The sequence below is a fragment of the Bos taurus genome, chromosome Y, assembly GCF_002263795.3.
Source record: "Bos taurus isolate L1 Dominette 01449 registration number 42190680 breed Hereford chromosome Y, ARS-UCD2.0, whole genome shotgun sequence".
Lineage (NCBI taxonomy): Eukaryota > Metazoa > Chordata > Mammalia > Artiodactyla > Bovidae > Bos > Bos taurus.
In genome coordinates this window covers 803,920-819,296 of record NC_082638.1, presented here as the reverse complement: position 1 = coordinate 819,296, position 15,377 = coordinate 803,920, and the positions used below count along the sequence as shown (strand labels likewise).

General features: G+C 52.4%; 1 protein-coding gene across 2 annotated transcripts in view; it reads left to right on the top strand.

The window, feature by feature from the left end:
- The first annotated feature begins 876 nt into the window (after window positions 1-876).
- Window positions 877-15,377, top strand: part of LOC132344462 (P2Y purinoceptor 8) — a 48,365-nt gene continuing 33,864 nt past the window's right edge. For both annotated transcript variants that reach the window (XM_059884047.1, XM_059884049.1), the window contains exon 1: window positions 877-1,215. The gene's annotated coding sequence lies outside the window, so the exon portion shown is untranslated. The remainder of the gene's footprint in view (window positions 1,216-15,377) is intronic.

Below are 15,377 nucleotides of genomic sequence, written 5' to 3'. Positions count from 1 at the left end.
CCCGCATTGCAGGTGGATTCTTTACCGTCTGAGCCACCAGGGAAGCACATAGAAGTACTTACATCCTCCATACCCCATAAGTAGACGGATGACCCCGGGTTTTCCCAAACTGCGGTTGCACATTCGCTCATTCAGCACCCCTGTGACTTCCCAGAAGACGGCCGCCCAGAATCAGCACCCTCATCCCCTCTCCCGCATGACCCTGGGCCCCAGGGCTGGACTTTGGCTCTCGGAGGGTCTTTTCCCGGCAGCTGCCTCCTTCTGATCACAGCGCACCTGCTGTGAAGTCCCCTTCCTCACCTCTTCACGTGGGCCACGCCAACCGGCCCAGCTCCCCCTCTGCTCTGGAGTGCCCCATCGACCGAGCGGCCGGGGGTCTGGGGCAGGGGTGGGTGGGTCGGGGTGAGGGTGGGGCATGAATCCGGGTCGGTCCAGATGGAAGAGGGAAGGGGTTTCCTGGGAGTCCCCAGGGGCGTGGGTCACCTGCGCAGGTCACCTTCTGGCTGCAGAACCAAAAGAGGTCGCCAGGCACTCAGGTTCGCCTGCAAGAGGAAGTCTCTTGGCTTAGCACAGTTTTTTTTTTTTTTTTTTTTTAATAAAAATCGTCAGGCGTTGTTCGGTCTAGGATTCACTGCAGGTCAGTGCCGGCGGCACCGTAGGGCCGGCGACCTCCCCTCCTGGTCTGCAGGGTCTGGTGTGCGTCTGCAAGCTGCAGACCTTCTCGGAGAGGCTGCGTGTCCCCGAAGCAGTCTCTGCGAGGGCCGGCACGAGCCACCACGAGGTCCCAGCCGGGGGCCGCACCCCGCTCCCCGCCCCTGCACCCCGCCCCCGGGGCAGGGCGCGCGCTGATAGGAGGGGACCCCGGCGGGCTTGGACGCCAGGAGACTGCATTCCGTCAGACGGTTATACAGGAAATTTCAAAACGGGTTTCTTCTGCACCGACCCTGGGTCTCCTCGGAGGCCGCCCGGAGCCGGCGAGGGGATACCTTTCGAGGCTCTGAATCCGGCGAGGGTGCAAGCCCGCGCGCAATGTGCGCGCCCGACAGGGCGGCGATGCTGGAGTCCGCGCCACGCCCTGACACCCACCCCGGGCTCCTTCGGGGGCGGCGGGACGGCGGCTTCCTGACGCCAGGCTCGGTCTGACGCACGGCTGCCGCGCGTTCGGATCCAGCCCTGGGCTGCGTCTGCACCGCGGACGCGCATCGGCCTTTCCAGGTGCGTCCAGTTTCCGATTTTACGCGCGTTGTGTGGAACCCGGGGCGCCGCCCGGGAAGGGACTTACGGGGGTGAGAGCCTGGGAAGGAGGGCTGCGTGCGTCCTCCTCTCTCGGGGGTGGGGGGCGTGGACAAGACAGGAAAAGCTTCAGACAGACAGGGCCTTGGTGCGCGCTCAGTCAGTGGTGTCCGACTCTCTGCGACCCCACGGACAGCAGCCCGCCAGGCCCCTCCTGTCCATGGAGATTCTCCAGGCAAGAATAGGAGTGGATTGCCATGCCTGTCTCCAGGGGATCTTCCCGACCCAGGGATCGAACCCGGGTCTGCTGCGGCTCCTGCATTGCAGGTGCGACCGCTTGGCGGGGAGATGCTTTGAACACAGTCTACTGGTGCAAACTTCAGGAAAACTCACCTGCGAAGAGCAGATGAGCGCTGAAGGTGGCCAGGCACGACTAGGGGACGGAGACAGGGCCGGATGGGGTGGGGGTGGGGGCCTCCTGGGTCGGGGAGGGTTCCAGCCACTGGGGGGCCCCCGTGAGCCCTGAGATCACCTCACTGGCTCCGATTCACCCAGAAACTGCGAATCCAGACTGTAGCCCACCTGGCTCCGCTGTCCACGGAATCTCCTAGGCAGGAATACTGGAGTGGGTTGCTGTTTCCTTCTCCAGGCAAATCTTTCCCACCTGGGGATCGAACCCCGCAGTCTCTTGTGTCTCCTGCCTTGGCAGGCAGGTTCTTTCCTTGGAAAGCTGTATTTTATAAACCACCCCCAGTTTGGGGAGCAGTGAAGCCCCACGTGCACACTGGTCTCCGCCCTGGGAATTCCTGGCGGTGCAAACCGGGAGTCTGTGCGCTTAGGGTCACGCCTGGCGAGGAGGCATTAACGCAGCGTAATGGTTCTGATTCCAAACCAAGGAGGTTTTTTTTTTTTTTTTCCCCTCCCCTTCTTCTTCTCTGCTCTCTGTTAGGTTGTCGTGTGTCTTCTGCGTGGGGGTCAGAAGGGGCCCCCCTACCCCGCTCCCGGGGCAGGAGCGCAGAGGAACCGGGGCCGGGCGGGGCCCGCGCGCTCCGTCAGCCCCTTTAGAAGTGCGGTGAGTGGTTGGGTTGGAATGGGCACCTGGGCCGAACGTGAGCGCGGACTTTCCTTTTTAAAACACCTCCAGGAGCTGAAAGAATCGCAGTTTCGTTTTCGGGAGCGGTGGGGGGGCGGCGGTGAGGGGGAGCCTTGCGTTGCCATGGCCAGGGTTCGCGGCTGGAGGGGGTGCACCCCCTGTATGTGGTCCCCGCATCCTGGAGACCCCTGCTCGCTCTAGGAGGAGGAACCGGGCCGTGGGACGAGTCTGGAGGCTGGGCCGACCCTCCAGACATCAGCCTTGGTTTCTGAAACATCCCCACTCAGCTGAACGGACACAGGCGGGCGAAGGGGCAATACCACCCCTGAGAGGTCACCTGGGACCCCCTCCAAACCTATTGAGGCCTGTGTTCTCATCTTAGGGATGAAGGCGGGAAGGCCGGGAGTGATGGGTTAGTAACAGGGATTGGGGGGGTGGGCCGTTGGGGGTTCCCCAGGGTGCCCCTCCTCGCTGGCCCAGCCTCTCTGTCCCTCCCTCCATGGGTGTGTCCACCACCTGGGCTCCTGCCCAAGGGCCCTTTCCTGTCTGGGAGGAGTCAGGAGTGGACAAGACACCGGGAATCCCATGCCCCTCTGGTACCTTATCCTGGTCCCTGACTGTGGGATATTGTCCAGGCCCCCCATCTGCTCCCCCAGGAGATGACCCATGCCCACCACAGACCCTCCTCAGGGCCAACACCACATCTCAGGGAGCCTTGACCCAGCAGATGAGCACACACATGGCCTGCAGGGTGGTGTCCCCTGGAACGTCCCCTGGGGTCAGCGCTGGGAGCCCCCGGGGAGAGTCCTGCAGCCGTGTCCACCACCCACTCCTGGCTGGACAGACAGACACGTGGATGCAGGGTCTGCCTTCTCTTAGGGAAAGCCATGCTTTGACAGGCAACTGGTGACCGGGTTTGCTTTTGAGCCTGGCAGGGAACTCAGGGCTTTGCTGGTGGCTCCACAGTAAAGGTTCTGCCTGCCATTGCAGGAGACACAGGAGATGTGGGTTCGATCCCTGGGTCTGGAAGATGAGTAGATGCTAGGCAGATAGACAAGCAGATTGCAAATAAATTAGATAGATGATTCATAGATGGTAGACAGATTGACAACTGAGAGTTGGATAGACAGACAAGGAGGTGAATTTTTTGATTTGTAGACAGATACAGAGATAATAAATGACAGAGATAGATGCATAGATGATAGACTGACAGACAGAGGGATTAAAAAAAAAATAGTAGATGAATCTGCCTACCAATGCATGAGACTTGGATGCAATCTCTGGGTCAGGAAGATCCCCTGGAGGAGGGAATGGCAACCCACTCCAGTATGCTTGCCTGGAGAATTCCAAAGACAGAGCAGCCTGGGGGGGCTACATACAGTCCATGGGGTCACCAAGAGTCAGACATGATCGAAGTGACTTAGCATTCATGCACACATAGATAGGTAAACATATATAGCACACACATAAAGAAAAATATAGATAAATGATGGATGATAGATGGATAAATAGATGATAGTTTGGGTGACTGATGGAGGATAGATGGATAGATAGAAGACAGAGAGAGGTATAAATGATAGGTAAGTATGGAGACAGATAGATGGAGGGATAGAGAGATGGATGGATGGATGGATTGATAGATGGATAGATAGATAGATAGATGGATAGATGGATGGATGGATGGATGGATAGATGGATGGATGGTTGGATGGATAGATGGATAGATGGATGGATGGATGGATGAATGGATGGAGGGATAGATGGATGGATGGATGGAGGGATAGATGGATGGATGGATGGATGGTTGGATGGATGGATGGATGGATGGATGGATGGATGGATAGATGGATGGATAGATGGATGGATGGGTGGATGGATGGATGAATGGATGGATGGATAGATGGCTGGCTGGCTAGATCAATGGATAGATGGATAGATGGATGGATGGATGGATGGATAGGTGGATGGATGGATGGATAGATGGATGGATGGATGGATGGATGGATGGATGGATGGATAGATGGCTGGCTGGCTAGATCAATGGATAGATGGATAGATGGATGGATGGATGGATGGATGGATGGATAGGTGGATGGATGGATGGATGGATGGGTGGATGGACAGATAGATGGATAGATGGATGGAAGGATGGATAGATGGATGGATAGAAGGATGGATGGATGGATGGATAGATGTCTGGCTGGCTAGATGGATGGATAGATGGATAGATGGATGGATGGGTGGATGGATGGATAGATGGCTGGCTGGCTAGATGGATGGATAGATGGATGGATGGATGGATGGATGGGTGGAGGGATGGATGGATAGATGGCTGGCTGGCTGGCTGGATAGATGGATAGATGGATGGATGGATGGATGGATAGATGGGTGGGTAGATGGATGGATAGATGGGTGGATGGATGATGGATAGATGGCTGGCTGGCTGGATGGATGGGTGGATAGATAGATGGATGGGTGGATGGATAGATAGATGGATGCATGGATGGATAGATGGATGGATGGATGGATAGAAGGATGGATAGATGGATGGATAGATGGATGGATGGATAGAAGGATGTATAGATGGATGGATGGATAGATGGGTGGATGGATAGATAGAAGGATGGATAGATGGATGGATGGATAGATGGATGGATGGATAGATCAATGGACAGATGGATAGAAGGATGGATGGATGGATAGATGGATGGATGGATAGAGGATGGATGTGTGGACGGATAGATGGCTGGATGGATAGATGTACGGATAGATGGATAGATGATGGATAGATGGATAGGTGTACAGATAGATGGATAGATGGATGGATGGATGGATAGATATAGATGATAGGATGTAGGAATGGAGATGTATATAGAGAGAGCGATAGATGAAAGAGGTAGGTACAGAGATCCTGAGATAGACGGCTCTTGTGGTTAGACAGGGTTTCTCTACTCACACCACTGATACTGGCCTTTTAGATGGGATAATTCTTGGCCCTGCTCTGCACTGTAGGCTATTAAACAGTATCTCTGGTCTTCACTGACCAGAGGCCTCTAGCATCCCCAGAGATCGTCACCTGCAAAATTGTCCCCAGACATCAGCAAAGCCTCCTCTGGGGGGCAGAATCACCCCCCCCCCCGCCCCAGTTCATGACCACCAGGGAAAGGACAAGGAAATGGTGGAGGGACGAGTGCAGCCATGGGGCTCGAGGAGAAGCAAGGCCACCTCACATCTCCCTACCCCCCCCTCCGCCCACCCCAGGTCTCAGGGTGGCAACCCACCGCTTTAGGGCCTGCTGGGCCACTTTCTGCCATGTCTCAAGCTTAGCCACATGCTCCTGTTTCTGTAATACAATAATGAAAATGGGAGAAGACCCTGTGCTATGCTGAGATCACGGGTACGGGATAAACGAGCACGCTTTGGGCGGGGCAATGTGTTACTGAAAGAGGGTGTAGAATCTGGCTGCTGGCTGTTTAAAAGCCAATAGAAGGGCCAGACTGGTGGAAAGGAAAGTTTGCTTTATTTCAGATGCTGGCAACTGGCTGGGGGTGGGGGGTGGGGGGTGGCGGAGAGTGGTGGACATCTGTCCAGAGGCCAACTACCCACCCCCACCACCACCACCCCCGCTCCAACAAGCAAGGGGTGAGAGCTTTTATAGACAGAAGGAGGGAGCACTATATGCTGAAACAGAACAGTCATCCTGAACAGTCACCTTCACATCGGACATCAGTGATCTCACCAGCGTCATCTTGGTTGTTTAAGCTACAGTTCGTCTTCAGTTCCAGGGATGCACTTGTTTCCATTTCTTTGTGGCCAACTCTCGGGACAGTGGCAGCTCACGTCCTCGGTACAATCTGGTCATCATGTAGTTATCCTCTCTACCTGATGTTCTAGTATCTATAAGACAGCTCACAGGATATGGCTCAGAATATAGAGTCCTTGAGAAAGAGGTAAAGGTCCCTGTCTATGTTTAATGACTCAGTTCAGTTCACTCGCTCACTCACGTTCAACTCTTTGCGACCCCATGGACTGCAGCACGCCAGGCCTCCTTGTCCTTCACCAACTCCCGGAGCTTACTCAAACCCATATCCATCAAGTTGATGATGCCATCCAACCATCTCATCCTCTGTCGTCGCCTTCTCCTCCCGCCTTCAGTCTTTCCCAGCATCAGGGTCTTTTCCAATGAGTCTCAGTTCTTCGAATCCAGTGGTCAAAGTATTGGAGTTTCAGCTTCAGCACCAGTTCTTCCGATGAACACTCAGGACTGATCTACTTTAGGATGGACTGGTTGGATCTCCTTGCAGTCCAAGGGACTCTTGAGAGTCTTCTCCAACACCACGGTTCCAAAGTGTCAATTCTTCGGGGCTCAGCTTTCTCCAGCTTAAAGACTACATTATTATTATTTAGTCTCCTTTGACTATTTTCCTTTGTTTCTGCATCTCCTACTTCTCTGATTAAAAGGCAGGCAGATGACATGGGGGTGGTGGGCAATGACCATAGCATCTTGCTCCGTTCCAAATGGACCAAGATTTAGACCCCATTGTCCACACAAACCAGTCCATCCCAAAGGAAATCAGTCCTGAATATTCACTGGAAGGACTGATACTGAAGCTGAAACTCCAGTCCTTTGGCCACCTGATGCAAAGAACTGGCTCATTGGAAAAGACCCTGATGCGGGGAAAGATGGAAGGTGGGAGGAGAAGGGGGCGACAGAGGATGAGATGGTTGGATGGCATCACCGACTCAATCGACATGAGTTTGAGTAAACTCAGGGAGTTGGTGATGGACAGGGAGGCCTGGTGTGCTGCAGTCCACGGGGTCGCAAAGAGTCAGACACGACTGAGTGACTGAACTGAACTGAACTGAACTGTCCATACAAAGAGCCCCAGCATGCGCCCTTTGCATCTTCGCCATACCATGGGATTACCCACTCAAGGATGAACCAAGCATGGGCTCCAACAAGTGGCATTGTTACTGAAAAAACGGGAAGTGTAGGAAGCGTCTTTTGTAATATCCTGTGCTATAAAGGGAACGGAGGGAGTGGGCGGATTAGGAGACGCGCATCCCAGCCTCCCGGCCAGTCACCGCCATGGGCCAGGCCCGTCAGCCAGGGTTGCGGGCTCCTCCGAGTTACCCTGCAGCTGGAGGCATGGGTCTCCAAGTGTTTATCTCACAGGCACCTGAGCAGTCGGAGCAGGGCTGGACCAGCAGGCCGGCAGGTGGATGGAGTAGAAGCAGAGACAACTCCTCAGTCACAGCCACCGAGAATGAATGGGCGGGAAGCATGTGTGGGCTGCGGCCTTGTAAACGAGGGGCCAGAATCAGTCAGCGTGGGCTCAGCTGACGTTTGTTGGATGATGGATGGATGGGTGGATGGATGGATGGATGGACGGATGGATGGGCAGATATGTAGGTGGATAAATGGACGGATGGATAGTTGGGTGGACGAGCAGATGGGTAAATGGATGGATGGATGAATGGATGGGTGGGTGGGTGAGTGGATGGATGAATGGATGGATGGATGATAGATGGATGGGTGGGTTATGGATGGATGGATGATGGATGGATAGATGAATAGGTGGATGGATGGATAGATGGATGGGTGGATGGATGGATAGATGGATGGGTGGGTGATGGATGGATGGGTGGATGATGGATGGATAGATGAATAGGTGGATGGTTGGGTGAGTGAATGGATAGATGGGTGGATGGATGGATGAATGGATGGATGGGTGGGTAGATGGATGGATGGATGGTTGGGTGAGTGACTGGATGGATGGGTGGATGGATGGATACTTTGTTGGATTGATGGATGGATGAGTGGGTGAATTGTGATGGATAGACGAATGAATGAATGTATGGACAGCAAAACAAAAGAGGAGGCTGGTTCCCAGTCAGTTCCTTTGAATTAGCTTCCTGGGACAGTCATAACAAATGACCACATACTGAGTGGATTAAAACACCATAATTTTTTCCTCTGACATTTTGTAGGCCAGAACTCCACAGTCAAAGTTTCTACAGAGCGGTGCTCCCTCTTATGGCTCCAAGGGAGGGTCCTTCCTGCCTCTTCCAGTTTCTCGGGGCTCCAGGTGTTCCTGGGCTTGTGGTCGCCTCCCTCCAGCCTCTGCTTCCATCTTTGCACAGACGTCTTCTGTCTGTGTGTTTCTGCATCAATCTGTGCGTCTTCTGTTTTCACAAGGACACCGGTCACACTGGCTTAGGATCCACCCTAATGGGCTAACGTTAACTTATATCTTAATCACATCTTCATAGACTGTCTTTCCACATAAGGCCACATTCGCAGGCACCAGGGTTGAATACATCTTAATAAATTCTCCTTGAAGTCTTGCTGTCTTCATCCTAGTCAGAGGGAGAGAGAAGGTGCTCTGGAGAAGTCGCGACCTGGGACCTTGCCCAAATGCCCCCACTCTGAGCCCCTCACTTGCTCACGGAACCCTGCTGCAAAGCACAAGAACAAGTTCCATAAGAACAGTATCGCCTAAAAGGGTCGTTTTAAAGACTGAGGAAGATCCACCTGTCTGTTCAACACTGGTGGCAAGCAAGTCCTTGATTGATTTCATGCTCGGGGGTTCATCCCGCATCTTGCAGGATTCCCTGTAGGGCTGTCATTGTAGGTGTTCAGGTGGATTCCTGGAACCGTCATGATGTCCCTCTGAGAATGTTGTTGACATCCCTTTACACATGGGGAGACTGAGGCAGCAAGTGACTCTGTTACCTTCTCAAAGTCATCCAGCCAGCTGATGGTCTACACTGCCTTATTATTACGGTGATGATGATAATGGTGATGGTGGTGGTGATAATGATGGGTGGTGGTGATGATGGTGATTGATTGATGGTGATGATGGTGTGGTGATAATAATGGTGATGGTGGTGGTGATAATGATGGTGATTGATTGATGGTGATTGATTGATGGTGATGATGGTGGTGGTGATAATGATGGTGATTGATTGATGGTGATGGTGGTGGTGGTGATAATGATGGTGATTGATTGATGGTGATTGATGGTGATAATGATGGTGATTGATTGATGGTGATGATGGTGGTGGTGATAATGATGGTGATTGATTGATGGTGATTGATTGATGGTGATAATGTTGGTGATTGATTTATGGTGATGATGGTCGTGGTGATAATAATGGTGGTGGTGATAATGGTGGTGATTGATGGTGGTGGTGGTGACGCTAATAATAATGGTGATGGTGGTGGTGATGGTGGTGGCGATAATGATGGTGATTGATGGTGATGATAAGGACTGCTCCGTGCACGGGGAATCTGAACCCTCTCTCTGACGGCTGTTCTTGATGCTAAAATACGAGCCCACGTGGAGATGGTGGAAGTGTTCTAGAACTAGGCAGGAGCGGAGCTGGCAGCATGCGGTGAATGCCCTGAACGCCAGTGGAGCCCATGCTTTCAAACCGTGAGCTGTACCTCCGTTTTAAAAAGAGAGAGGAAAGAGGCAGCTGCCGGCCGCCACACCCCCACGCTTGACTTCCTCATCCCGGGCTATAAACACTGTCTGCCCGAGCTTTTGCTGAGCCTGGCCGGCTCCTGCAGGTTCTGAGTCACGCTCACAGGAAGCCAATGGCGCGGGTGTTGCTGAGGTCCCCCCACCACAAGCTGCCTGTCCCCGCCACGGGTGGCCGATTTCCTTTCCAAGCTCAGCTCCCTTCTAAATAAACACCGCCATCGCCATTTCTAAACAGCCATGCAAATGATGGACGGCCAGGTCTGGGCACCAGAGCGGGACCGGGGCTGCTGGCTTTGTACAGCCTCCCTCCCGTCTGTGGCTTTCTTTTAAAATTAGTATTCCTTTATTTATTTGCTGCACTAGGTCTTAATTGTAGCATATGGGAACTTTCCCTGAAACACGAGGGCTCTAGTTCCCCAGCCAAGGATTGCACCCAGGCCCCCTGCAGTGGGAGCATGGAGTCTTAGCCACAGAACCACCAGGGGAGTCCCCCTGGTTCAGACCACGAGGTGCCTTACAACCGGGCTGATCTGTGAAAACATAACTCTTTGTCCACGTTTTTTGTCCTTGTTTAGTCACTCTGCCGTGTCCGACTCTTTTGCGACCCCATGGACTGTAGCCGGCAAGGCTCCTCTGTCAATGGGATTCTCCAGGCAAGAATCCTGGAGTGGGTTGCCATTTCCTCCTCCACTGTCCACGTTGATTAAAATGGACCATGCAAGAGAGAGGATGGGGAACCAGACAGGATACCAGGGACCTGAGAGGCTTATAGAGACAGGAGTGAAGTGTAGGGCTCAGGAAGCTTACTGAAGAGCAGAGAAGATAGATGGACATGGACGAATAGAAAGATGGATAGGTGGATGGATGAATGGGTGAAGAGAGATGGTGGATGGATGGATAGATACATACATGATGGATGGACAGATAGACAAATGGATGAAAAGACAGATGGGTAGGTGCATGGATAGATTACAGATAGATGATAGGTGGATATAGATACTAGATGATACTTAGATGGATGAATGATGCTCAATGATAGATGATAATGGATGGGTGGATGATAGACAGATGATGATAGATAGATATGGATGGATAGGAAGACGGATAGATGGATGGATGATGGTTAAATGATAGATCATAATAGATGGATGGATGGATGGATGGATGGATGGGAGATAGATGATAGGTCTTTAGATACTTAGATGATTCCTAGATGGATGAGTGATGGTTAAATGATACATGTTAGCAGGTAGATGGATGGGTGAATGGATGGGAGATAGATGATAGGTCTTCAGATACTTAGATGATTCCTACACGGATGAGTGACAGGTAGATGATCAGTGATGATGGATACATGCATAAGTCGATGAAGTCTCTTGAGCTAGGTCAGGATGTCTCAGACTCACCACTATTGACACCTGGGGATGCACGACTCTCTGATGTGGTGAGTCCCGCACCCCACGGCATCCCTGGTCTCCACCCACCACGTGCCAGGACACCCTTCTGGAGGTGATGACAACCAGAAACAGCTACACACACCGCTGAGTGTCCCCAGTGGGCGGGGGCGGCCTGATCACCCACGGTAGAAAGCCCTTGACCGCCGCAGGGTCCAGTTTAAATAGCTGCAGCTGGTGGACAGACCGCCCATGGTTTTGAGGGACGCTGATACTCGAGACAGCGGCCAGAACATCAGTGTTAGCTGGCTGGCGTCCAGCGCAGTGTGACCAAGGGCCGCCCTTGACTCTTGGCCCAAAGCTGCTTCTGCGTGTCCAGCTGGGGCTCCGTCGTGAGGATGGATCTGTAGACAGGCCCCAATCCTCTGGGAAGCTGTGAAGGCCAGAGGGGAAGACCACAGGGCCACCCGTAGCATCACAGAGTGGGCCATCACGGTCTGGCCTCACCGTGAGAAGGTGTGTGCGTCTGTCTGGTGAGGCCACTGGGAGTCTGCTTCTTCCCACAGATTGAGATACACCCCTAGCTGTGTGTCTGACCATGGCCACCCCGTGACCTAATGACTAAACCTCAATTTCCTCTTCCATCAAATGAGAAAAACACCACTTTCTCATCACAATGATGCTGCACTTAAAAAAAAAGAGAGCTTCTATAAATATAAAACTACATAGGCGAGAGGTGTCCACCAGCAAAACGGGTCTAACTGGCTCTTGAGAGGGTGTCCTTATCTCTCCCGAGCCTCAGTCTAGAAATCCATTCAATGGGTATATCAGCAGTCCTTGGTCTTTAACGTTAAACTGGCTCTGTGACTCCGTCACGGGACGTGGGGTAAATTAAGGACACGTTGGTTGTGGGCTCAGTGATGATTTTCTGGTCTTGAGGATTGGTGGGCTCCCAACATTGCCCCATTGGGTCTCTAGATTAGAGACAGAATATCCTGGGACTTCTCAGTCTCCGTGATCACAGGAGTTGTTTCCTTATAATATATACGCTATTGGCCCTGATTCTCTGGAGAACGCTAATGTGCTGTGGTGTGCTCAGTCACTTGGTCATCTTCGACTCTGTGCAACCCCATGGACTGTAGCCCTCCAGGCTCCTCTGTCCATGGGATTCTCCACGTGAGAATACTGGAGTGGGTGGGTTGCCATGCCCTCCTCCAAGGGATCTTCCTGACCCAGGGATAGAACCCTGCATTGGCAGGTGGATTCTTTACCAGGGAAGCCCCAAAGCTAACACAAGTATTAAAAGGATGGATGATTAGATAGATAGATCCATATTTATTTATAGATGATAGATAGATAGATCATGAATGGTTGGATGGGGAAGAATAGAAACACAAGATAGATGATAGATACATGATAGATGGATGTATATACTTATCTATGGATTAACTAGATACATAGATACATACAGATGATTAAGGAAAAGGCTTATGAGTGTGGAAGATCAGTCGTGCCCAACTCTTTGAGACCCCACGGACTGCAGCATGCCAGACTTCGCTCTCCTTCACCATCTCCCAGAGTTTGTTCAAACTCATGTTCATGGTAGATCGTGATAAGTCCCAGTTCTGCTGGGTAGACCAGTAGTCTGGAGGCCCACGGAAATGATGATTTTGTAGGTTGCATCTGAAGTCTGTCTGGAGGCAGAATACCATCTTCCTTGGAGGACCTCCGTTTCTTTTCTCCAAAAGCTTTCAGCTGATTAGACGAGGCCCACCCATGTTATGACAGGTCATCTGTTTTGCTCAGAGTTCAATGCTTTAAATGTGAATCACAGCTTTAAAAAAAAAAAAACATCTGCACAGCAACATCTAGACAGGTAACTGACCACATATACGGATATTGTATAGAGAAGGAAATGGCGACCCACTCCAGTGTTCTTGCCTGGAGAATCCCACGGACAGAGGAGCCTGGCAGGCTACAGTCTATGGGGTCGCAAAGAGTCAGACATGACTGAGCGCACACGCACACACACGCACACACACGGATACTGTAGACAAAATTCACTGTACTGGTTTGATAGCAGCTCGCCTGGACTACGTCAGGTCCCCGAGGCCTGACTTAAGGCTGACCCTGCCTCTCATGGCCTGGCCTGGCTCCCAAGGACCCGATCAGCTCCCTCAAGTCTCCGCTGTGCCCTACATCGGGCCCCCGGACCTGATCACACCCCTTGGTTTCTGTGACCAGCCCCTTAGTCCTCACACTTGGGGCCCCGGGGGTCTCGGCCACTCCCCCAACCCTCCCTGTATCCACTCCTGTGGGTGTCGACACTCGCAAGGCGTATCCACTGTCCCAGGGAACCACGTGTGTCCAGAGAATGGAAGCAGCCAGGACTCCATCGTGACGCTCCTGAGTCCCTGGGATGCGGTGATATGCCTCAGCTTCTAGTCACCATGGCAACCACGGAGCAGGGAATCTCTCAAGAGTCCTTGGGGATCTGGGGTGGGCAGGAACCGCCCCCCTACCCCTTCATCCAACAGACCTCTTGCCTTGCCAAGAGCGTGAGCCTGTTTCTCCTCCCTGGATGGCAAACCTCCAGGCTCATCCTACAGGGGCTGAGAGCATGAGAGAACATGTTTTCTTCTCTCGTACGAGTCTTTGTGTGGAGGTGTTTTTTTTTTTTTTTCCTTTCTTTATCCTCCCCAAATTAAAAAAAAAAAGAAAATGACATATTTGTTTATTTGTGGCTGTGCTGGGTGTTCATTTGCTGTGCGTGGGCTTTCTCTAGTTGCAGCAGGAAGGGGCTTCTCTCTGGTTATGGTGCAGGCTTCTCATCACGGGGGCTTTTCTTGTTGCAAAGCCCAGGCTCTAGAACACGGGATCAGTAGCTTCGGTGCACGGGCTTAGCCGCCCCAGACAGGGAATTGAACCCATGTCCCCTGCACTGGCAGGCAGAGTCTTCACCACCAGCCCACCAGGGAAGTCCAGTTCCCTCGACTTTTATTGAGACCTAAGTGATCAGAACACTGTGTTGAGTGCAAAGTCTGTGGCATGGCAGTGTGGCTACCACGTGGAGCAGGGTTTAAGAAGGAAAAACAAAGATGCTTTGGTTAGTATCGATCAGCATATATTTCTGTTACGAAGTTTAGAAATGCACCCTAACTCTCTCAGTCGTGTCCGACTCTTTGTGACCCCATGGACTGTAGCCCTGCCAGGCTCCTCTGTCCATGGGGATTTCTCCAGGCAGATATACTGTCGTGGGTTGCTGTTTCCTCCTGCAGGGGATCTTTCCAACCCAGGGATCAAATTCAGGTCTCCTGCATTGCAGGCAGATGCTTTCCCGTCTGAACCACTTATTTTTTCCCCCTAATCTAAGCGAGCAGATTCTGAATGCTGTGGTCAGAGCCCAAGTGGAGACATCTTTTGTTATGTCTTCGGAGATTCAGCAGATGTATCAGGACAGACAGAGTCAATTTTTTTTTTTTGATTCCCCACCACAGTGGGAAACCCAGGGTCCTTGGTCGTCAGTGCCCCGAGGTGTTACGTGATGTTTGTCATGCCCTTCACGGAAAGATAAACATCTGCTTCCTACGATCTTATCACCTTCTCAAGCATCAGCCCCTGGTCTCCTCTTGTCACCCAGGAAACCCAGCCCTTCTCCACCCAGGGGCCCTGCCTCTGGGTTGCTGGAGATGGGGCCTCAGATTTGAAGTGTGCAGAGCACAAGTGTTCAGTGGCTTGTAGCCCACAGCGCAGCTGAATGGTCAGAGCACAGAGAAAGTTCTCGTGTTCATTCACTCGGCGGGAAAGCAGCAGAATGACCTGATGCCTAGTCCGTCACGCATCTTGCCGACCGGGGAACGCCAAAATACTGCTGACTTAGACGTGGGACTGTTAGGGGCTGAAATGGGCACCTCGGAAGTTCAGCTGGGGAACGTCATCACCCCCAAGACCTCAAAATATGACCCCCCCTCTTTTTTTTTTTTTTTTTGGAAATAAGGTCCTTACAGAGGACAGTCTTTTAAGATCCTTTTTGCAGCAGAGTCCTCTGGGGTGTGGTCCCTAATCCAGGGATCCTCCAGGCAGCTGAGTGGTAAAGAAGCCGCCTGCCCATGCAGGAGATGGGGGTTCAAGCCCCGGGTCGGGAAGATCCCCTGGAGGAGGACATGG